Genomic DNA, 24408 nt, shown 5'->3' with positions numbered 1-24408 from the left:
GGTTATACACAATGTTGGAATCGGTGTTGGATAACACACTGTCCTTGCTCTTGTGGCCCTTACATTCTAGTAAGGGAGACTTATTTCAAACAATTAAATCAATGCCTGTCAAATGCCATAACATATAAGTTCTGCAATGGTTCAATTTTATGTAACAACTTGGTTAGGCAATAGGGCCCCGTGGTTGGTTAAACATTAGTTGACACATTGATATGAGTTATCTTTTACTTATAATGAACATCTCAGGTCAGTTGCAAAGCAACTGACAAAAAAAAAAAAAAGAAAAGAGGCAATATCTGTAAAGCAATAAAAATTGCCCTCAGTAATGTGGGTGGGCCTCATTCAATCAGAGGAAGGCATTGAGAACGTACCCCTGAGATTTCTACAGAGAAAAAGGAATTTTGCTTTAATACTGTGACACAGAAATTCTGCCTGAGTTTTTCCAGACTGCTGGCCTGCCCTACAATTTACAAAGTTGGCAATACCCTCGGTTGCATAAGCCAATTCTTTAAAATAAATCTCTATATTTATATATTGAGATATTCTATTGATTCTATGTCTCTGAAGGACCCTGATTATATAAGTGCTATGAGGGAAGATGAAGCAGGTGAAATGGGGAGATGATGTGTGGATGATCCTGGGGTCCAATTTGGAAAGGCTATCAAGGGAGAGATCCCTGAAGACATGATGTTTCAACAGAACCCTGAATCAGGTGACGGAGTGAGCCAGGCAAAGGAACAGAGAGGGGGGCTTCCACCGGTACTAAACATAGTGGGGAAGCTGGGTGGGGCATGGTTCTAAAGTCATATAGCACAAGAGGGCAACTGTGATCTATTCTATTGACTATACATTTCAAAATATGGTACTCTTTGAGGAGATGGAAGTGCTATTTACTGATTTGATCACATAGTATACAGCAATTGAATTATAAACACCATACCCAATAAATACATAGGATATTATATGTCAATTTAAGATAAAATAAAAAAGAAACCGAAAGGGCAATGGTGCAGCGATGGAACTAAGGTCAGCATGTTTAAAGAGCAGGAAAGCAATAATGGGTGGCCCAGCAAGTAGGGAGAGGAGTGATAGGCAGTGAGTTAAGGGAAATGGGCAGGGGGAATTCTGGAAGGTCCTGTTGCTATAAGTGAGGTATGAAAGCATTGGGGGTTGTTGAGCAGAGAAGCAGTACAGTTGGTATACATGATGAGATACTTGCTACTGCAGCTGCTGTGTGGAGAATAACCCAAAAGTGAGCAATGCTGGAGCAGGGAGACCAGACCTTCCAAGACAGCTGTGAGATGACAGTGACCTGGAATAGGATGGAAAGAATGGAGGGACTGAGAAGTGTGCAGATTTGGGATGTATGTTGGAGGCAGAGCTGACATCACTGTATGCTTCCCCATCTCTTTAATAGGCTATGTGGCAAAAAGAGACTCCAGGATGAGTTCCAAGTTTGTAGCTTGAGCATCTTAGCAAAACTTCTGTCATTAAAAAGATGGGAAGCCTAAGAGTGAATTTTGGAATAATAGAGAAATCAAGAATTCTTTTTTGGATCTGACCCACTTAAAGGATCTATTAGACATCAAAGTGGAGGTGCCATGTAGGCAATTGTCTATCCCAGAGAATTGTCCAACTCAAAATATTTGGGTTTCAGAGATGCAATTTCATTTTGCTTTCTGGATGTTAGTTATACATCACAGATGGGCAAGGGGGTATTGTCTGAAGATTGCTCTCAATAGTCTCAGCTTAATAGCATGTTTATTTAAAGATGGCTGTTCTCCTTGTTAGCTGTTCAAATGCTGAAACGGGTAGTTTTAGAAAAAGTGATAAATTGAATAACTTTTCATAAGGCCTAAGTTTTAGGAGTTTTCATATATGTATATGTTATAAAAGCTTTTGATAAGCACAATAATTAAACAAATGGTTATTAGGTAAAAAGAAAAGAGGCAATACCTATTAACCTGTCAATTGCTGATAAATATAGATTATGTATACAACTACCCCAAAGTGGATAATTCTGAAATCTCCATAAAGAGATATTGGACCTAGACTCCAGAGCAATGCAATCAGACTTGATTCAAAGGAAGATATACTGCTCAAGTGTTTTCAAGTGTGAGTTTCAGCTATAAACTGGATCCAGCTTCACTTGAGCAAAAAAAAAAAAAAAAAAAAAAAAAATTCTTTTACAAGTACTGGTACCAAGAAAATTCCCAGTAAAGCAAGCTGCCTACCTAATTGACAGAACTTTGAGAAAAAGTTGAGCTTGAATCAAAAAAAAAAAAAAAAAAAATTCACTATCAGTTGTTCTCTACATGTGCTTAGGAAACAGGACCTGTATCAAGCCTTTCTGTTTCTTTCATGCCTGCTCTGGACAAAGGACCATCATCTGAGCTTGTCACATGAAACCTGGCCAATTCCATCACACTTTGCAGGAGTCCAGATCTCGCTCACTGTCGGCGCCTTTGGAGTCACAGAATGATAGTCAGCCTGGCTGTTATGGATGCCCAACACATGGCAGACCTGAAAATAAATGTTGTGAAAAAGGCCACAGGGCCATAATAGAGTTGTTATTAGAGCCGAGCTGAGTGCTGCAAAATGACTGAACATCCACTATCCAGAGAGGAACAGAAATTTCCGAGACTGTTTGGGGGTAGATGACTGGCAGAGCCGGCCGGTTCCAATTTCTATATCTGCAACCGACACACAGAAGCTGAAAAGGCAAAATGTACTCAGATGCCTTTTTCTAAAAAATGGAAATTAAACAAGCTACGAGTGGGGCTAGTTTCCAATCAGCACAGGGTGAAAAAGAAATGATATTAATCCTTCTGTATTCTGTCTCTCCGACAAGGAATGAAGAGCTTATTATACCAGAAATCTGAGAGGCAGGTAAGAGAGGTCTAGCCTCAACTACTCTTGCAGAAAGGAAGGAATCACGTGAACCCCAAACTTCAGGGCTCAGATGCTGCAAAACATCATCCCTCTTCCTATATTCAGCTCCCATTCTTTATAAATGTTCATCTTAAAAGGAATGTGTGGGTTGATTTTTTTTCTTTAAAATTGACTCAACTCTTGTCAAATGATATAAAATGTTTTTAGCCCCAAATCCTATTCTCTCCCAAATGGTACTCATCCAAAACACAAGGGGGGGGGGTGGGGAAATACCTCATTGCACTTTGCCCTGAGAGTATAGTTAGATTCTTCTGCTGTGGCTCCTATTGGTAATTCAGCATCCAGTTTTCAAAATAAACTAAAGCCACCTCTTGATAGCCACACATTTTACTGAAGGTCCAAACATGTAAATGACACAAAAGTTTCAGAAAAGTTAATTTTCTGACCATCCCTCCCATGTCATTCTTAATTCTGTCACCTTGACATCGTGTTGACTCTTTCAGGAAGCCGTGTTCAGAAGAGTGAAAACGTGTCAACGGGTGGTGTTGTGGGTGAATGTACTACTCTGAAGGCATTAAACTTTCATGGCTGTGTTTATGTATTATACATGTACAAGTCAGCAAGTCTGTATTAGAAATAATCTGCAGAAGCAATAAATTAATGCTGTATTATTAATATTTGCTTACACGTTCAACCAATGGCTCCATATTTGTGGCCAAAATCCTCCTGCTACTACCAAATACCATTGTGCCCTGGAGTCCAAACCTCCTCAGGATGAAGCCCTGATGTGCCCTTTGCTGCTCTGCAAAAAAATCTCAATTTGCATAAAGATTCTCAGCCTTCAGAATTATCTTTGTTTCTGTGTGGAATTGTAAAGGTTGAGTGGTGAGGGCCTAAGGAATCCTCTTAAATAATTAACTGGAGTAAACAAAGTAACATCTTGAGGAGTGAGGTTCCCCCCACTCCTCTTGGGAGAAAAATAGCAAATTCCTTAAGATAATAAATTAGATAGAAAGGGTAGTGTAGGAATGGGAGGGAGGGGCGAAGAAGTTATACAGGGTTTTGATTAGCTGCTGGTGGTGTCAGAAGTGGTTTCTTTTCTTGGTTTAAGTGTTTATTTTTTTGTCCTACTTTCAAATTTTATTTATTTTTTGAATTGATATGTAAAAGTTATTTGTATTTATGGGGTACCATATGATGTTATAATATATGTATACATGGTATAATGGCATATCAGGGTGAGCATATGTGTGTCCTGGACAGAAATCATTTCTTGTGGTCCTTATCAAGATGGTAACAAGATCTATGAACAGTGAGTACTTAGAAAAATATATTGCTATAAGGGATACTAAAGATACACCATTAATGGCATAAGATGGGTGTGTGTGTGTGTGTGTGTGTGTGTGTGTGTGCGTGTGTGTGTGTATACATAGCAGAAAACATAGTTTCCCTTCTCAAAAGTGTTCAATGAGAGTCTGAAGAGGCTAGCACACAGGGATCTTCTGTCCTGAGCATCAGCTGATGAAGAAACTACACATGATTTTCAGGAAAGATGAAATTTTGAAAAGTAGAAACAGGAACATTTTATGATGCTATCAATAATTTAAAGAAAATGTGAAATACTTATGCAGAGCCAAATTTTGTTTTCCAAGGGATGAAGGGGAAATATGGACTTCAAGAGCAGGTCCATTTCATTAAGTCAGGCAGCTCCCGAAGAAACTCAGAACCAGAGGTTTTCATTGTTCCTTTCTATTGTGGCTACTATGACTCTCTTGCTGGATTTATGAGTGTGCAAGACAACCTATCATAGGTTTATTTGAGCTTCAAGATCTGTGGTGTGTGCAGACTCGTTGTAGCATGTAGGTCCTCAATAGGACTAAATTCCCTTGCATAATGACTTCAAACTATGTACTAGTCGCTCTCTCTGTTACTTGTTCCCTCTCTTTTCCCATTTATCTGAAAATCAGTCCTTGGTTAAACAAAATGAAATGTCATCCTCTATGTGTATCTCATTTAGTTCATTTCTGCATCAAAATAGTTTTCCTTATTGCAAACACTACATGCTTTAAAATTTGTCCTAAAGGTCCTTTCTTCTATGAGCTCTATCTAATATATTCCCATTTATCATAGGATTCATTCAGCATTCATTCACTCTCAAAACTTTTTGGAGCACTTTAACTATATACGTGGCAAAAAAGAGGACCCAGAACCAAGAAATGAATGAGTTGAAGTCTCTAATCTCAAAGAAAGTATAGTCCAATTGGAGCGCAGCGTACTGTACTCACTGTACAACTCACTGGGAGTTGTGAGTTTGTGAGACAGATTCATTGGAGCAGAGGGTGCACCTAAGGTGGTGTCAATGGGGACAGTAGGGAAATTTCCTGAAAGCAAGAGTGTCTGCAGTGAGTCTAAGAAGACAAATAGAAGTTAGCCTGCCTGGGTGCCCAAGGCATGGAGGACAGTGCCAAGCCTCAGAAGGGGATGACAGTAACTTCCCTTAAGTGTAGCTTCACTAGCCTAAGTGTTCATCATAGTCTGTCTTGTCTCCACCTTCAGACCATGGGAAGGAGGAAGGACAAAAATGATAGGAGATGGCATCTAGAATTATTATTATTATTATTATTATTATTATTATTATTATTATAACCGGCTTACTATTTGTCTCATCTTTTCAGTACTGTTAAAGTGCTCTTTAAACAAGTATTCAAGTCTTACTGTTTGCTTGTTTACTTCTCTCTTGTCCCTCTGGTAGCAGGCATGGCAGGCGTTGGTGACTACAACTGGAAAGAAAATGAAGGAGGAAGGAAAGAGTGCCATCCCATTAAGCAGAGTCCCCAGGTTTCCTATTATGGACCCTCTATTAATGTCACTAGGGTGTGGACAGTAACTTTCCTTGTGGGAGGGAAGTGGGCTACAGAAGGATAGAGCAATTGGCCTCAGTTCCCCCCTCCCCAACAAGTCAGACTGAAGGGAAGTGCATGCTGGGCAGGGGTAAGGTGTATGTTGGGCGCAGGTGATGGGTGGGGAGGTGCCATTAGCTCTGGGGAAAAAAAAAAAGGCTCAGTGGTCAAGTGCTTGTCTAGCATGTGCAAGACCCTGGGTTCGATCCTCAGAACCACATGGAAATAATAAAATAAAAGGTATTGTGTCCAACTACAACTAAAAAATAAATATTTTTTTAAAAAACTCTCTACTTTTTTTCTACTGCTAATGAATATAGGATTTTCTTTTTGTTGTTGTTTTTGTTTTCCTTCCTGGTTTAAATGTGAAGCAAAAAGACACATGATATAATATTTAAATATTATCTTCTTTAATCTTTATTTCATTTTAAGCAACTGGAAGATCACCAAAATTGCATCATTAAAATTAGTGGCAAAAAATATGCATATAATTTTTAATATAAATCTGTCTCCATCGGTCTCCACATTGCCTCCCCCCCACACACACACATGTATATCAGATCTCAGAAGCCCACTGAAAATTAGCAAAAGAAGACAATCTTCAAAAAGACAGAAATAGCCTCCAATCCCTGTGGAGTGTCTCATTTCGTAGAATGGGGAAGCAGGGGGTTGGGGGAGAATAATAGTAATATTTCCTCTCTTCTGTAGCCCTATTTGTTTTTTCAGTCTTGTCCCGCTTTTGATTCGTTGTGACCTTGCAGCTGTGTTTGACAGATGGAATCAGAGACAGGTAACAGCCACTCTAGTGACACCCAAGCCACACCTCCCATAGCGGCTGCGTCCCACATGCCATCTTTACTTTCTCCTGCCAAATCCTCCCGCTTTCCTCACAATGAACGCAAGCCTCTGATCGCACCTCAAAATAGCTGGCACGTTCCGTTCCTCACTCGAGCTTTGTGACCAACGTCAGGAGCCCAGAAAAGCTGTAGGCAGAAGTCACGCATTCCAATGCCCACTGGGGCTGGGGAGATGGTTTCAGAGGGGCACAAGGGTAGGGTAAAAGATGCTCTGAAGAGGTGGGGACCCAGGAGAGTGCTGGCTCTGGCTATTGGTGGGGACGTGCAGCAGCCAGCTAGTGGGGGCTCCCCAGGGGGGGGCTGTGCACTTCCCCTCCCAAATGCCTCCACAGGGTCCTCCTCTTGGTAGCTAAAAATGGACCATGTACACCACGGAAATTGGCAAAGATATCAATCAGGGCTTCCACCCCTCCTACACCCCCAGAGGGCTGATTGTTAAACATTTACCTGTATACTGTGCATAAGAAAATTCAATTTTTGTTAATGGCGTGTGAGCTAAATACAACTCATTGGCTTCTGTGCCTTGCCCAGCAGCTCCAAGTTTGAGATCCCTAATCTAGGGATTATGCTGCCAGGGGCACTGTGCCAACTTGAATCCTTGCGTGTTCCCTCTCTTTCTTTTCTCCCCTCCCCCCTCTCTCTCTCTCTCTCTCTGACTTCTGAAAGAAAAGATCTGTAAGGTGACCCTACGAAACTGTTACAGAGGAAACAAGAATACACCTTGCCAACAGGTGTTTCAGTAACTCATCTCAGAGTTACCTTCTCTCGGTTGAAACTCTTCAGCTCACCTCTATTGTTAACACCTGTGAAATTGTTCAATAAAACAATCCCACAAGCCCTGTTCTGCCTCTCGAATGTGTAGTCTGTTACATTTCTTGTCAATGAGGCAGCACATAATTCATTTAGAGGGCCACGTAAAGTGTTCGTGAATAACAAATGAAGATTTAGTTCAAACATTCCTGATGGGTCTTGGTGCGCTTACCAGGTTTATGGATCTGTTTCATGGGAATGCACTTTGCAAAGTTGCATTTGTGAGTTGTTTATTCAGTGAATAAAGGTATCCATTATATTTTTTTTGTCATTGTTGTAGACATGAATAAAGGGGAAGAAAATAATCACAGGAAAAAGCGATTCCAGACTTTTTTCAAGTTGAAGCTCTGTGTTAAAGAATGGAACAATATGCCTACTATCAGATACTTCGTTGGATAAAATAAGTATAAATGCATTTTTCTCTTGTCATGGAACAATTTCCAGATAATATTGAAAAGGCTTGGAAAACAAATTCCACTAACTATCTAAAATCAGATCCTTAAACTGGAGTTCATAGACTCTAGGAGGGTCCTGGGTAGAATTCAGAATGTCTGGGGACTTGAACGGAAAATCAATTACATTATTATCACTCAGCTCCAACTGAAATCTAGTAATCTTTCAATTAAGAATATAGGCAACAACCAGTAGTACCTGCCTCTTTATCCCCAACAAAAATCATATTTCCCTATCAAATTAGAGCTGTTGTAGGTATCTGAAAACATTGTTTATATTCGCTGCTTCTTCAAAATTATAGTAATTATTAGATACACTGCTAAATTTTAGTTTTTAAAAGCACATACATTATACCACACATTTGACTTTTATATATTTTGATAAGTATAGTTCTGTATAATTGGTTTTCTTTGTATTACCTATATATTTTATTTCATAAACTATTATCCTGAAAAGGGGTCCATAGACTCTAACCAGAATGCCAGAGGAAATAGGATCCAAGGCACAAACAAGAAGCTTTTAAGAACACCTCTTCTTAAATTGGCTTTAATTTATTCATTCTTTCAACAATAATCTATAACATTTTAGTAACTTTGACATGTTTTACAGTGTCCTAGAACCTAGGAATATAAAAACAAACAGGAAAAAAATCCCATTATTAAGGAATTCCAGAGAGGAAATGTAACTCACTTTTCCAGATAACATTTAATCTCAAAAGCAAAAGAGAAACCCAAGCAACTTGTGCATCTCCTGGGAACTTGTTAAAAATGTGTCATTTCCAGTCCCAACCCCAAGTCCCCAAATTTATATTTTCATAGAATCCCAGGAAATTATTTATAAAGTTTGAGAAGCACTGACTTAGCTTTTAGTCCTGCTTACTACCAACCTTACTACTTCTTTCTTCCCATTTGACCTGAACAATGATCTAAAGCAATGGGGGGTCACCAACACCCCCTTCCCCCCCCCAAAAAAAAACTAAGAAATCAGGAGACTGCTGATAAAGTCAAGTCTAGACCAAATTGATTAGTACAAGGATCAGGAAAAAAGAGGGTGTCTCTTTTGAGCATTCCATTTCTAGCAGCAGAGAAGGGTAAAAATCCAAGCTGGGGGAAAAAGAGAGAAATGATTGAAAATTTTATTGCATTTTTCTTGAGCTTAATTTGATCATTCCTTTGTACGAAATAAATTCATCTTGCCTAGTGTTACCTCAATGGAGTGAAATTGGCTACACCGTTCTTTCACTCAAAGAGCTATTCATAGATTTCTATTCTCAAGTATGTTATTTATACTCTGCCTAAAAGTAGGTTTCACAGTTATTTAGAATCATGCAACATCAACAGAGTACTTCTTTAATTTTTGATTTAAGAGTGAAACACATTTGAATTTCCTAATATAATATTTGGGGGGAACCCAAAGTGAGAAGCTTGAGAGAATTATGATATATAAGAAAAGATAATAGAACTCAGTGATTATTTAAAAGTTTAAAACTGATCTAGTTCTATGTGTGGTGAACACATCTGAAATTAAATGCAAACTGGGGTAATGTGGTTTGAGAATCTAAATTTTATTAATGGTCCAAGGTCAGTGTTCTCTGCTCACTGCAATATCTGATCCTGTTTTTATTTAAACTCTAATATGCTTCCCATCATAAACTTTTTATGTTAATTTTTGCTTTATAAATATTACATTAAAATGTTCTTTATATTGATTACCAAGCTTTTGGACACCCCTTAAGGTTTGCATTTGAGATCCTAGTCTAGACCCCAATGAACATCTGAGGTTAGGAATAAGAAAATAATTATACTTAGAGTAAATACTAGAAATAAGAAAAGGTATTCAGTTTTTCCAAGCAATTGTCTTACTCCTAAAACACCATCAATAGCATTAGAATAACTTTAAAAAGCCATCATAATGTATCCTATCATATATGTGTATATTTACGCATATAGGTGTACAACTCATAAATATCATTAAGATCTGTTGTTTTCAGCACATTTTACAGTTAAGAAGCTCTTCCATTTAATTAATAGGTAAACTGAGGCTTGGGTCATTAACTTGAAGATTCGTGGTTTCTCCAAACTGCTCCCAGAGTAAAATGTTTACCAAAAGATAACCCCACTGTAATATAAGAAGCAGTTTTATGTTCGTACATTGTGTGAAATGCTATTGTCATCAAAGTTAATCACCAAGAAAGCTAAGGCTAATAAATGGCTTAGATGAATTGGAAAATCTGATCTTTACTTGGATTTAAATTAATGAAATTATACAGTATCAAAGGCAGCACCTCGCTAGGCCAGTTTAATGTTAACAACTTTCATAATAGTCTCCCAGGGCATTGTTAAGGGGAACTCTCTGAATTGCCTGATGAAAAATTGCACTGCACCAGTATTTCTGCAAACAAAGTGTAGCATGAAGTAGAAAGGGGTACATCATAGGAGAAATAAAGTTAAACTCCATTATCCCATAAGGCACAAATAATCCCACACATCCCCTATGGCACATAACTGAATAAAATGGTCTCATGCCATACCAAATAATTCCTCGAAAGACAGGAGATAAGTAAATAAGACTCTGCGATCAAGCCCTCCACTTGCTGTGGAATTCAGTTTTGCTTGGTTCTAAGAAGCAGAACCCAACTTGAGCTGGCTCACATGCAGGGAGTATCTTTTCAGAATGAATAGGAAGCAATGGGATCTCTTGGAAATGTGGCTAGTTCTGAGATGTGCTGTAAGTATAAAATAATTGGATATCAAAAGCTTACTATAAAAATAGAATGCAAGCTGGGCATGGTGGCACAAGCCTGTAATCCCAGTGGCTAGGGAGGATGAGGCAGAAGGATCATGAGTTCAAAGCCAGCCTCAGCAAAATAGAGGTGCTAAGCAACTCAGTGAGATCCTGTCTCTAAATAAAAATACAAAATAGGGCTGGGGATATGGCTCAGTAGTCAAGTGCCCTTGAGTTCAATCCCCAGTACCTCCTCTGTCCCCCCCAAAAATAGAATGCAAAAATATTTATATTGATGCATTGAGAATACTTTGGGTATATTAGGTTAAATACAATATATTGCTAAAATTAATTTCATCTATGCCTTTTTATTTCTTTTAATGTAACTATTAGAAAATATAATGTATGGTTTGCACTTCTGTCTCTGCCTCAAGTTATTTGTTGTTTTGTTTGGGAGATGGGGGATGTTTTGGTTATGTTGTTCAGGATGGCCTTGAACTCTTGAGTTCAAGCCGTTCTCCTGCCTGAGCCTCTCCAGTTGCTGGGACTGCAGGTGCATCAAGCTGCATGTTGTGTTTTTATTGGGCAGCACAGCTGTTGGGATATTGAGGAAGATGTTAGGGGAGAGGATTCTCTTTATACAAAATAGGGAAGGCAGCAAGGGTTCAGAGTGAATCATTTTTCAGTGTGGACCTGACTAGATAGAATTTGCTGCTGACTCAGTAAAGGGTCAGACACCAATAAGTGGACACTCTAACTACCACAGATCTACCCTGGAAATCTACCCTACTTTTTCCCTCTCCCTCTCTCCTCTCCTTTTCTTTCCTTTTCTTCCTCTCCTTCCTTTTCCTTTCTTTTCTTCCTTTTTCTTTCCTCCTTCTTTTCTTTCTTTTTTTTTTTTATAAAGGGAAGTTGTCATTATTCTAGTGGGTCAAACAAGAAAGCAAGTAATGCTGAACCACTTAACTATAATACTCAAAAAAAAAAAAACCAACAACAACAAGTGAAGTAGCACACATTAAAAATTAAACATTTATAAAGCTCAAACCTGAAGGCCAAGTCCTAACTATACCCTGGGAATGGCCATGTCTTCCTTTCCTGTGGAGAATCTGTGGCCCCCACCTTTCCGAATTACTCTTCCTGATCAGCTTCACGGAGTTAGAGGTGATTCTGGAAGGTTTGTGGAGACCATCGTTTATATGTCTGTCAAACAGATTGCATTTGTAACATTTAATGCCCACAATAACAATAATAAAACATGCTGGCGTGCGCTCTGTGTAAACACTTTCTTCTGAAGATAGAGCCAGTGAAATGTTTTAGGAACTTTGACATTTATAGCTGTATTTATAATCTTTTTTGGATCATTTCCTCACAGTCACATGTTTGTATATTTTAAATTCTCTGGAGAAATAAAAATGTTTAAACATAACATAATGATATGATATGCATTTTATGAGCCCTTGCTCACCATCTAAGCATGAGCAAAGAGTGCTGTGTGGTGAATCCTGAGAGGGGTGTCTATGCAAATGTCGAGTTTTCTAGATATATGCCACAGTGCCCACTATGCCATCGACTAGAAAGGGAAAGGGGAGGGAATATTCAACGCACACAGACTTCTTTTTTCTTTATTCTTACAACCAGATCACACTAAGAGAAGAAAAGTAGACATTGCTCATTTGGGAAATGCTCTGTGGAGAGTTTTGGGCAAACACTTGTACTTTTTGTACTCTCTAAGAATTTGAAGGAGATCCAGGAACTTTATTGCCACTCTACACTTGCACATCAGAGGAACTGACTTATTGTTTATTTCTTGAAAATACCTTCTGTAACACAGCAGCCCAGGAAAGGCTAATATCATGATGATTCCTACAAACAAGTAAACAACCCTTTTGCATCTAGTTAGAGACATGAAGTTTAATTTTTACTGAACATTTAATCTGGCATATGCCATGTATCTTACATGTGCTGATTTATTAAATACTCACAAGAAATCTAAATAATAAGTGACCAAAATGGTATTTAAACCAGGGAATTTCTTATACCAAAATCTTTTCCGATATCAACCAGGAGAGAGCATGGTGATTTTAAAACATATCTTCAGATGCTTTGACATTCCTCCTAATGAAAAGTGAAGTCTATATGTATTTCCCTTGATTCTGGACAAATTTTAATGATGGTTTGACCAGTACAGTATGGCAGAAGTGACTGTTGGCTTCTGAGATTAAGGTATAGGGGAAGGTCATTCAGCTTCTACCCTGTTCATTTGGGACACTCACTTTTTGCCACTTAGTTCCGATCAAACAAGTAATGAGTCAATGGCAAAACATGTTTTGAGGAAATCATCTCTTACACAATCATGACATTTATGTGTGAAAACCCAATCATCACACTTATGAACCAACAAAAGAACACTCACTTTGGTATTTCTGAACTGTTGTGGCATAAGTATGAGATCACCATCTTGTGAGGAAGCTCAAAGGGCAATTTTAGAGTTTTTTTCTTACATACAGTTAAGGAAAAAAAAAATATCTATAGTTTAAATTTAAATAGACACTATCTGGATTTTAAGTTCATATTGAATTTTATTTTACTGAATAGGAAAAAAGTAGAATAGTGATCATAAAATCATAAATGGACCAAAAAGAAATCTAGCTAGATTTCATTTTCTTTTTGGTCCATTTATGATTTTTAGTTCTTGACATGTATCATACGTTAGTAGTGACTGTAAATCATAATCTGTTTTCATGTTTGGATGGCAAACATTGTTTTCCATATTCTTATTAAAAAATGTCATGACATTTCTCTTCTCTCCCAAGTTTGAAAGTGGATTGTTGAGTATAGGAATTTCAAGTAAAATTTAAATGAATTTATAAAGAAATTATAAGTCAGTGATAACAATCCAGGAACATGGTATCCTTTTCATTTACTCAGGGCTTCTATAAAGTTTTATGATATTATTTCATCTATGTCTTGCAAATTTATTTTATTCCTGAAATTTTAATTGTTTTGTTAAAATAGTGAATAAATAATTATCAAAGTTTTATTTAGTTATTGCTAGAACATAGAAAAGCTATGGATTTGTGTATGCTGATCTTGGATCCAATCTCTTTATCTGTATTAGTTTGATCAGGTTGCTAAAACAAAATATTGAAGAGTGAGCAACTTAAAACAATAAGCATGTATTTCTCACAATATTGAGTGGAGTCTAAATCAGGAATAAAGTCTAAGACCAGGGTGCCAGGATCCTCTGGCTCTAGTGAGGGCATCATCTGTGAGTAATGACTATTTTGTCTCTTCTCCAATTCACAGTTATTTTTTTAGTTTTTATTTATTGTTTCATTGACTAAAACTTTCAGTAAAGTTTTCACAAGACAAGGGGGTAGAAGGCTCATTTTGCTTGCTCTTATGTTTCATTACTAAGTATAACACTAGCTGTGAATTTGTGATAGAGAACTTTAAGAAGATAAGATTTCATTCTATTTCCAGCTTTCTTGGAATCTGATAAAAAGTTGATGTTGAATTTATCAAATACCTTTTGGCATCATTAAGATGTGATGTGGATTTTATCCGTTAATCAGTTAATGTAGCAAAATAAATTAAATGATTACATTATATTTGTTCACTCAATACATATTTATTGAGCACCTATTACGAACCAGGAACTCTGATAAATGCAGAGAATCAAAATGAGAACAAGACAGACAAGTCTTCTACCCTGAGGTTTTACTAATCTTTGCATTCCTATTTGATTCAGATGTGTTACTCTTTTAATATGCTGCTGAACTTGATTTGATTTTGTTTTGCTTAGGATTTTTGCATCTGTGTTCATTACTGGTACTAGATTACGTTGCTCTGGGCCCCATTCAAAACCGACAGCCTTACAAGTTCTCAGCAAACAAAATGGATCACAGTAGAGTGTTTCTCTCCATTTACTCATGTCTTCTTTGAAATCCATAATAAATTTTTGTAGTTTTCTTCCTGTAGATCTTCAACATTTCCTCTTAAATATATTCCTAGGTAATGTATTTATTTCATTATGAATGGAATGTTTAAATTAAATCTTCGTGTTATTGTTGTTATATATAAAGCTGGTTCAGTTTTGTGTGTTTGCCTTAGAATTTGTCACCTTGTGAAAGCTCTCATTAAGGTTATTAGTTTTTCAATTGCTTTTCTTCTGTTTTTGAGATTTGGGGATAGACAATCATAATATTAAGTAAATGATATTTGTCCTCTCCCTCTTCAATAACTGTTTTTTTTTCCTCTGTGTGATCTTACTTTGTGGATTATAAATTGTTCTAACAATGCTAAATAATCTCATAATATTTGTACTTTAAAAGTGAATGTTCCTAGAATTTTATTGTTGGGTATTTTATATCAAGATAAATATTCTCTATCAACTTGAGAAAGAAGAGTTCATTCCTCTTCTGGTCCTAGTTATTAGGTATGATTACTAGAAATGAACATTACATATTTTTTTTCAAATTAATTTTTGGTATATTTTGGGATCACTATTCTACTTTTTTCCTATGATATACTGATGTGAAAAATATACCATATTAATCATAATATTGAATTATCTTTGCATTCTTGACACAAAGCCTATTAAAGTTTCTTTGTATTATATCATAAATACCTAGATAAATTTAATCGCATTTTAGATTTTAGCTTCTACATTTGTGACTATCTTGTCTTTTTCCTTTTATATAAGGTCTATCCATTTTGTGTGTTAGGGTTTTGTCATTAGTATTTGACTGCAATTTTTTCCTATGTATTTTAATGCCCTGGAAGAGTTAATAGTCAGAAAATTATTTGTTCTTTAAAATTTGATAAAGTTATTTGTTCTTTAAATTTGAAATACTTTTTTCTTTAAATGCTCTAAACAGGCAAGTCTTTAAATTTGTTTTTCAATTTCTTCTTAAGAAAGTTTTCTGTTTCTTTGCCAGTTAATAATGGCATTTTATATGAATGAGAATGATTCATTATATCAAGATTTCCAAATGTATTCATATCTGAGATGTCACTTCCTTTCATATCCCTAATTTATGTCTTTTATTATTTCCTTGATTAGAATAAGTAGAGGTTTCTACATTTTATTCTTTTTGTTCTATTTATTGTTTTTTTCCAAAGAACCACTCTAAAATTTATTTATATTCTATTCCTTTTTGTGTACTAAATTTTAATTTCTGCTTTCATCTGTGATTATTTCTTTTCCTTTTTTAAAAATTAGGCTTGTCTTGTTTCCTACTTAGTTTCTCAAGTTAATGGTTTAATTCACTTGTTTCTTTTATTATTTAAACACAATAAAAGTTTGTTTTGTAAATTTTCCCGATTATAGCTTTGACTCAACAGCCTAGGTTTAAATATGTAGTGCTTTCATTATTGTTATTTGCTAGGTGTTTTTCAATCTCCTATTTGACCCAGAGTCATGTAGAAAAAAAATTTTGTTTTGTTTTGTAACTATCACGAGCACGGAAAAAATAACAAAACAAACAAACAAAAATCTATTGTTGTTCCACTAATAATTTATTGCATTCCTATCAAAAAAAAATTTTTTTTGGATTTCAGTCTATGTAGAACTGCTTTTAAGAAAGTTTTGATGTTTTCTTATGACCTAATGTATATAAAACTTTAAGTGTTCACAAATATTTAAAAAGTGATTCTATCATCTATTTAAGATAACTGAATTGCTACATGTATTTTAAAATCAACTCAATAGATTATATTACCAGATGCTCTAGTTCCTTGTTTATTTCCTAATTTAACTCTCAAGAGCAGAAAAGAACTTTATTTTCTTGTTCTGCATCTATTTTGGTCTATTCCTTTTTCTAGTTCTGGCAGTTTTTTGCTTTATGGTATATTATATACTCTGAAAATTGAACCCTGACACATTTTCATTTGGGATTTTCCTACCAACGATGGAAGAAAAAGATCATCTATGAGACATTTAACTTTTTACCTTGAAAGTATACTTTCTTTTACATGACTGCCTATCATTTCAGGGAGATAGATAGTTCTTACATATTTTAGTGGAATCTGATGCTTCTGATTTTCCTAAGCTGCTATTTCTTAAGTAGACAGCTGTTGTTGTTTGTGGTCTAAGCTTCTCCATTGAATATTATCAAGTCATATTATATTTGATATGATGTTTATGATATTGATATTGATATTTGTCGTGGATTGCGTGTTGTGTTTACTCAGATGGATTCATGTTTCATTGTGTTTCAGTTTCTTTGCTATTTCCTTTGCTATTCATTCCTGATTCTATCATGCATGCTTTCTTTTCCCTTTTTTCTTCCTTTTCTAATGAAAAGCATGCATACAACTTTTAGTTCTGCAAAAAGTTAACTTTCAAAAATCAACACCTCTTTCTCTGTCCATGTCCAGGTGAACCAGTGTCTACCACTTTCCTCCAGGTATGATGAAGGTATTAACACGACATTCTTTTCATTTACATCTCAATGTCTGGGAATTTAGACCCCAATTTTATTTTATTACACATTATCGTTTATGTTCTATGTCTTCTCTTTTTGGAATTATTCATCAGTTTTGCAAACTCTGTTATGGCTACAGTAGATTTACAATTTAGTCTTGAGCTCATATTACAATATTTCTGTGCTTATTGCCAGTCCTCTCATAACACACCTTCTTTCTTGTTCATGAAGATTTGTTTTTGTTTTTACTGGGTTTATTTCATGGTTGTCTGGAAAACTGTTTTTGTTTGTTTTTGATGAAGAGAACCTGATTGATTTACTTTCTGATATTTTTTAGGAGAATGCTTTTATATTGAATTTATGTATATATGTGTATATATATATGTATATATATATATGTATATATTTATATATTCATGTGTGTTTATGTATACATATATTCATATATATATTTGTATATGGACACAGTACCTATATCTTATTTATTTAGTTTTGTGTAGTGCTGAGGATTGAAGCCAGTGCTTCACACATGCTAGACAAGTGTTCTACCACTGAGGTTCTACAACCTCAGCCTCTTGTGTTGTCTTTAAATGTGAATAACAACATGTCTAACCCAGAAGTCTTAATTTCCCCCCAATTTGGGCTGTAGATGATGCTCTGTTAACTTCTGGTTCTGATTTTTCTTTCCTTAATTGCTAACCTGTTTATTATTTTTGTTTGTTTTGTTTCCTCCTATCTTCAAGATTCTTTTTCAATATTAAAATGCAGCACTTCCATAGGAATGGTTCTCTTTCTATATGTATTTGGTCTAATACATATCAAATCCATTTGCTCTGAATATGCACTTTCTTCTTTAATCCAGAAAAGTTATTTTCTATGCACTCAAGGATCATTGCTATTTTTCTATTTGTTCAGGTATCTTCTTTGGAGACACTCATTTTCTTCTTGTTGGATTTCCACTCTTTGCCCTCTAAATCTATCATCTCCTTTCTCATTTTTTTAAATCTCATTTTCACTTTCCTTAATTCTGGAAAAGTGCCTCTGATACATTACTAATTTGATTATAAGCTGTGTCAATGAAGTGCTTTATTGATCCTAATATATTTTCCATTTTGATGTTTTGTATTTAGTTCTATGACATTTTTCCTTTGTTCATCCTCTTCTCCCAGTTTCTTGGCCAGTTTTCTCTCCATCTCAAATGTTTTCTTATCTCATTTTTTATATCTTGCTTCATGGGGTCTTTGAATGTTATTTAGATCACAAAGCATATGCTGTTTGAAATTTATTCCCATTTCCTGTAGTAAATCTTTTTCAAAGTATGCTCTTCCTCTGCCTCTTGAGTGCTATATTTTCATTTCTCAAAGTTACAAAATTTTTCACATGCCTCATAATGAGTTTTATTTTGCCTGTTTATTCATCCTTGAATGATGACTATTTTATCAGGCCTGTTATGTCTTTGCAAAACAGAGTGAATAGGTTTTTCTTGGATCCTATCACAGTTTACATGTTATTTTTTTCTAATCCTTTCTTATATCTTATGCTATGTAGTGTTTGCCCATTCAATGGTAAACACCCTGATGGGAGATTTGCTCTGACTTCAAAAAAAGCCAAGGTCATAGCTTTCTTTGTGTAGGGCAAAGCTATTGTGCTAGGGACCAGAACTGAAATGGAGATCTGAAATGGTCTGGCCTCAGTGTGTGTGTGTGTGTGTGTGTGTGTGTGTGTGTGTGTGTGTGTGTTTTGTGAAACAGGCTGAAAAAGTCTTTCAACTTTAAGCACCCCTAACTCCATTCCCTACTTGGTGATCCCAAGGTCCCAAGTGGCTGACCACAAGTTGTGGCTGCCTTCAGGTTCTGTAGGACCTTCAAGGGGAAGGAATCCTATATTTCAGGGTGCTATTAAAGTGCTTTCAGGATCTCCTTTCCTTTTTTCTCTTTCAAGATCATATCTGTTTCCCAATAGTTAAAACTTGAGTGTCTTTCATCCATAGGGTCCACCCATGAAAAACGAATCTGACATTGCTGCATGTGAAAGGTGTCTGTATTAGGGTTTTCTAGAGGAACAGTATCCATCAGGAGATATGATTATAAAAAAGGGATTTATTAGATTGGCTTACACAACCAGAAGCTGAAATGGCTGTCTGCAGGCTGGAGACCTGAAGGAACCAGTAGTGGTAGTCCAAGATGCTCAAGTCTTGGAACAAGAGGGATCAATGATGCCACCCAAGTCCCAAGACTGAAGGCTTCTGGAGAATCACTGGCAGAGTCCGCTTTGGAAGAGTGAAGGAGCTGGAGTCTGATGTTCCCAGGCAATCGCAGCAGCAATTGAGAACCTGTTCAAGAAGCTTTGAGCTTGCACCTGCTGCTGCTTCCTTGTTCTTCCAATTTTTTATTCCATCCAAGCCACCATCCTATTGCACAGTACAGCCCATGATTAGGGAGGGTCTCCACTTCAGTTGGCTATCCCACATGCCAATCCTTCCTAGATTCACCCTCATTGACACACCTAGAGGCCTCTTCATCTTCTGCATCTCTTAATCCAATCAAGTTGACAATTAACCATTACAGTGTCCTTATCTAGCTTACAACACAGACTTTCAACACAGCGATTTTCCAGTTCTTATATTCCTTTTGACACATTATTGCAATTTGGAAGGTTTTTCTGCTCCAGACACCATTGTTACCTGGAAGTAAGGTGGGACTATTTAAATAAGTAGAAGTGACCTCAGAGGCTGCAGAAATCTCTGTGGTGCAGTGTACAAATGGGTGTCCATGCAGATTCACTGTGCAGAAGGCCAGCCACAGGCCACAGATGCCCTCATGGCTCAGAAAGGTGCTTTCTACCAGTCTCAGCCAATCTCCTGGGGTGTCGATAAGTTCTGATGATTCTTTACTATTTCTAAAGATAGCCATACATATATCTGAATTTCTGCCTTGGTTCTCCCTTTTATTTTTCAATAACACAGTTATTTAGCAGTGTCTGTGAGGTGCCAGGCACTTTTATATGTATTACATTTAGTCATCATATCAGGATGTCACAAAAATATAATTATAGTCCAGAATTTATAAATGAAGGAACTGAAACCAGAAATTTATTTAAATAATTTAAGGTCTTGTGTTCTGGTCTCTGTCAAGAAAGGATACTTTTAACTAACATTTTAAGAGATTCCCTTTGTTACAGGTTTCCCCTGCCTGCCATAGACAGATTTTCCGTCTTACTCTTGAGTGTAAGTGGGCATCTGTAGCTTATGGCTGGCCATTGGGTTTTCCTGCCATTGTGACAATCATTCTTCCTATTAACAGTCTAATTGATGAGATTATATTTATACCAAATTTATTCTTCCAGACTATCTTAAAATAAAAGATAGTTTATTTTCTATTGTTATTTTCTATTATTATTCCCCCACCCCACCTAGAGCAGTCACTCCTTGTGTGCTAAAGATTCCATTATTTTTCTTTTCCTTCTATGCTTTCCTTTCTAAAATCTGTTCTGATCTGGGCACAGTGGTGCTCATCTGTAATCCCAGCGGCTCCAGAGGCTGAGACAGGAGGATCGAAAATTCAAAGACAGCCTTATCAAAAGCAAGGTGCTAAGCAACTCAATGAGATCCTGCCTCTAAATAAAATACAAAATAGGGCTGGGGATGTGGCTCAGTGGTCGAGTGCCCCTGAGTTCAGTCCCCGGCACCAACATATAAACGTGCTCAGGTCTGTCCCCTGGCCTTTCGAGTCACATTGTCTTCTAGTTACTTCTCTTTATTTTGCTCTCTCTCATGGTCAAACTTTCCCTTTCACTGCCTTGGAAAACTGCTTCCTTATTGCTCCTTAATTGGCCTCAGTTAACTATCCAACTAAAACACCCAAGCCAAGATGACATCTGGCCTTCCGATTGTAAGAGAGCATCAAGGTTTTCTGTCCTCCCAGTGTCACTTTCTGCTGCATTAGGCAAATTAACCGCTTCATTCATAAACGTTTCTCCTATCTTGATTTCAATGACTCCATTCTTCTCAATCCTTCTGCCTCCTTGCTCTTTGTTTTTCCAATTATTTTCTATTTTTAGCCTTTTTCTTCTACCCAAGTTTAGGCCAAAGGTCTCAGCATTCCATTTTCAGGCTTCCTTTTATCTTCTTTGAAATTATGAAACAATATGTTATAGTTCAGGCTTCCATTTTCCTTCTCTAGGTTAATTTCATGATTTCCTAGTGTGCTTTTCACCCCATCCATAATTCTAAGAAAATAGTTATGTTTAAGTGTAAATAGGATCATCTCGTCCCATCCTAGGATGCCACTTTCTGCAAGACAAAGTCGCTACTCCTTACGATTCTGGAATTTCCTGAAATGTCCAGCGTGCCTACCCATCTCTCTCACCCTTCCACTGCACATGCCATTCCTTATTCTGGAATTTATTTTCCTTCCATGCCACCCAGGCTTTCTAGGAAATGCCTAGTTATTTCTTAAGATTTAACTCAAATATTATGTCCACTTCAAATTTTGATCTTACTGCCTAGAAATATCTGTCATTGCTCTGTGCTCCCACAGCACCAGATAAACACATCCCTACGCCAGCAGTCAGCATATGTCAGTATAGGATACATAATATGGATTTTCTTAGACTAAGTTAAGATTTCTCAACCTTGGCATTATTAACAGTTGAGGCTAGATAATCCTTTGTGGTAAGGGGTTGTCCTGTGCATTGTAATATGCTCAGCAATATCTCTGGCCTATACCTCGTATATGCCAGAAGCAGCCTACCCCAAGTTGTAACCAAAAAAAAAAAAAAACCTTTCAAACATTTCAAAATGGTCCCTAAACTATCAAACTAACAAAATCACCTATGGCTAAGATCCATTGATCTATTTGGATAAAGCTATAAATCTTAAAAAACCTTTCACTGATTTGCCCTGTGAATATTCCCTAATTCCTAGATATATTTTTCCTCAAAGAGGAATGTTTAATGTTTGCCTATTGCAATTATACCCCTCTTTCTGGAAAACTCTTCATCTTTTCCATCCATCATGGGTTGGTGGTTCCCATCTCTCTCACAAGAAGGAGGCAGGATGGATACTGTCACTCACAATTCATGTTTCCCAAAACCTGAATTATTTGGTCTAAAATAACCTCAAGAAGGGCTTCATGAGCTCATTCCAGGATGCACTGTGGTTCTCAATGCCTGGCCCACTTCAAGGTTGCCACCCCCATTCATGTGGGGTGGCAAGTCTCTTCACCCTCTATCACTCGGGAGGTAAATGCCCTCCTCGTGCACACACCCTGCCCAAGATGAAACTATACTTCTCAAAAACTTTCTCTTGATCCAGCAGAGGCAAGACTTCACTCCGTGGGTGCAATATCATCAGTTTCCCTTCATTGTTTTGTGACTACCAGACCATGTCTGGGGTAAATAAGGTTCTCTTCCAGCAACAAAGCCCCTTAGCCCTCTACAGCGACACACAAGTGCTTTGAAATGACATCTTTCTTTACAATACGTGGAACCATTGCATGGTGTTTTAGTCAGCTTTCTCACTGTTGTGACTAAAGGACCCAACCAGCACAATTGTAGAGGAGGAAGGATTTATTTAAGGGCTCATGGTTTCAAAGGTCTTAGTCCAGAGAAGGCCGGGCTCCATTTCTCAGGACTCCAGATGAGGCTGGACATCATGGCAGAGTGTGGATGGCGGAAAGAAGCAGCTCACTTCATGGTGACTGGGAAACAGAGAAAGACAGTGTACTCTCCAGATACAAATATATACACCAAAGCCACACCCCGATTCCCACCTCCTCCAGCTATACCCTACCATTTTAATTAATCCCAGATGGGATTAACTCACTGATTAGACTAAGGCTATAACCCAATCATTTCTCCTCCAAACCTTCTCGAATTGTCTCACATGTGTGCTTTCAGGGGACACCATCTAAACCATAACACATGGCATTCAATGTAGGGACTCACCACGGCACCCTAAGGGGAAAGTGCTGGGAATAAAAGTCTATTTTCATCTTATACAGAATTGACAACTGAGGTGGAGGGATAGAAAAGTTTTCTTTCAATTACACTCACACTGTAATGAGCTCTCTTCTGCAGAAGTGCCCCAGATGTTTATATGGACATTCCAGAGCATCAGCTTTTGGTGATACTTAGGGATAACTAGCAAGAACGCAGTCTTGTTTATAAATATCATTGACTTGGTTCGTCTTTACTCTAATCTGGATGAGATTACAAATGTAAGGGAAATAACTCTTAGCGAAAAATCAAGTGAAAACTGAGAGTGGATATCCTTTCCCATTTTGGAAATAAAAAGTCCATCTTTTGCATATAATTTGAGTCCTGTATTTCAATCAGCACACCTATCAGTGTTATAAGCCCCCCCCCCTTTATTTTTGCTGTAGAGGTAGAATTAATTGTTACAATCTTTCATCACTTGGTACATTAGAAAAGATACTGAATCTGGGATTACAAAGCATGATTCCTAGACAATTCTTTGCCATTAGTCCACTGTGTCACATTTACTCTTGGTTTTCTCATTCATAATAAGAAGGGAATGGATGAAGTGTACTCTTTAGTTTATTTTCTGGTTCCATGATTCTGTAAACTAAAGATCACCTTCCATAAAACATGGACAAGATAAAAAAAAAATGCTTCCACTAAGACAGGGACAGCATTAGTCACTGTCAACATTCAGAGAAGGCGACTCATTGTGGCAAACCATATAAATCTTTGTCAGTCGCTTTGGTGCAAGAGTTACCCAAATCCACTTTCATTTCAAACAATACATTCTCATGAATAGCGAAATAGTAAACAGAACCTGGACAATTCTCTCTTTTTAGGCTCATTCATTCATGAACAGATTTATACAGCACAATATTTGTCTTCAAATAAGCTGTTTTGTTGTGGTGGTAAAAATAAGAGATGATGAGATGAAGCAGTAATCTAACACTTTAGTGGAATACACTTTTTTTTTTTCCAAATCAGTGAGAAATCTTTATTACAAAGTATTCTCTTTTGGTACGAATAAAAGCTGATCAATATGTAAACATTGAGATTTCTTTCCATAAATTGTGGATTTTGCAGAAATAATTGGTATATGCCTAAGTGCTATTTGTTACTCTAGCTCATAATTACTCTATTTATTTCCCCATTCTCTCTTCATCAGTTTGATCATTTTTTTTCTCTCTTTTGAGGCCCCCAAATACAGAAGAAGTTACAGCAGGCTTGTAAAACAGCTTTACTTGAGGGAATGATTATATTTTCAATCACCAACAAAGACTTGAGCGCTGAAAAAGCCACCACACATCATTAACTCAGTATGTACTTGGCAATCGGTTATTTCCTAACTTTGAGAATGAT

The 24408-nt window shown here is 36.9% G+C and overlaps 1 pseudogene; it reads right to left on the bottom strand.

Moving 5' to 3' along the window:
* Nucleotides 1-12930: 12930 nt before the first annotated feature.
* On the bottom strand, nucleotides 12931-13045 carry LOC113187875 (small nucleolar RNA U13; annotated as a pseudogene).
* Nucleotides 13046-24408: the final 11363 nt, after the last annotated feature.

The sequence above is a fragment of the Urocitellus parryii genome, chromosome 3 (assembly GCF_045843805.1).
Source record: "Urocitellus parryii isolate mUroPar1 chromosome 3, mUroPar1.hap1, whole genome shotgun sequence".
In the NCBI taxonomy this organism is placed as follows: domain Eukaryota; kingdom Metazoa; phylum Chordata; class Mammalia; order Rodentia; family Sciuridae; genus Urocitellus; species Urocitellus parryii.
This window is presented reverse-complemented; position numbering and strand designations above follow the sequence as displayed.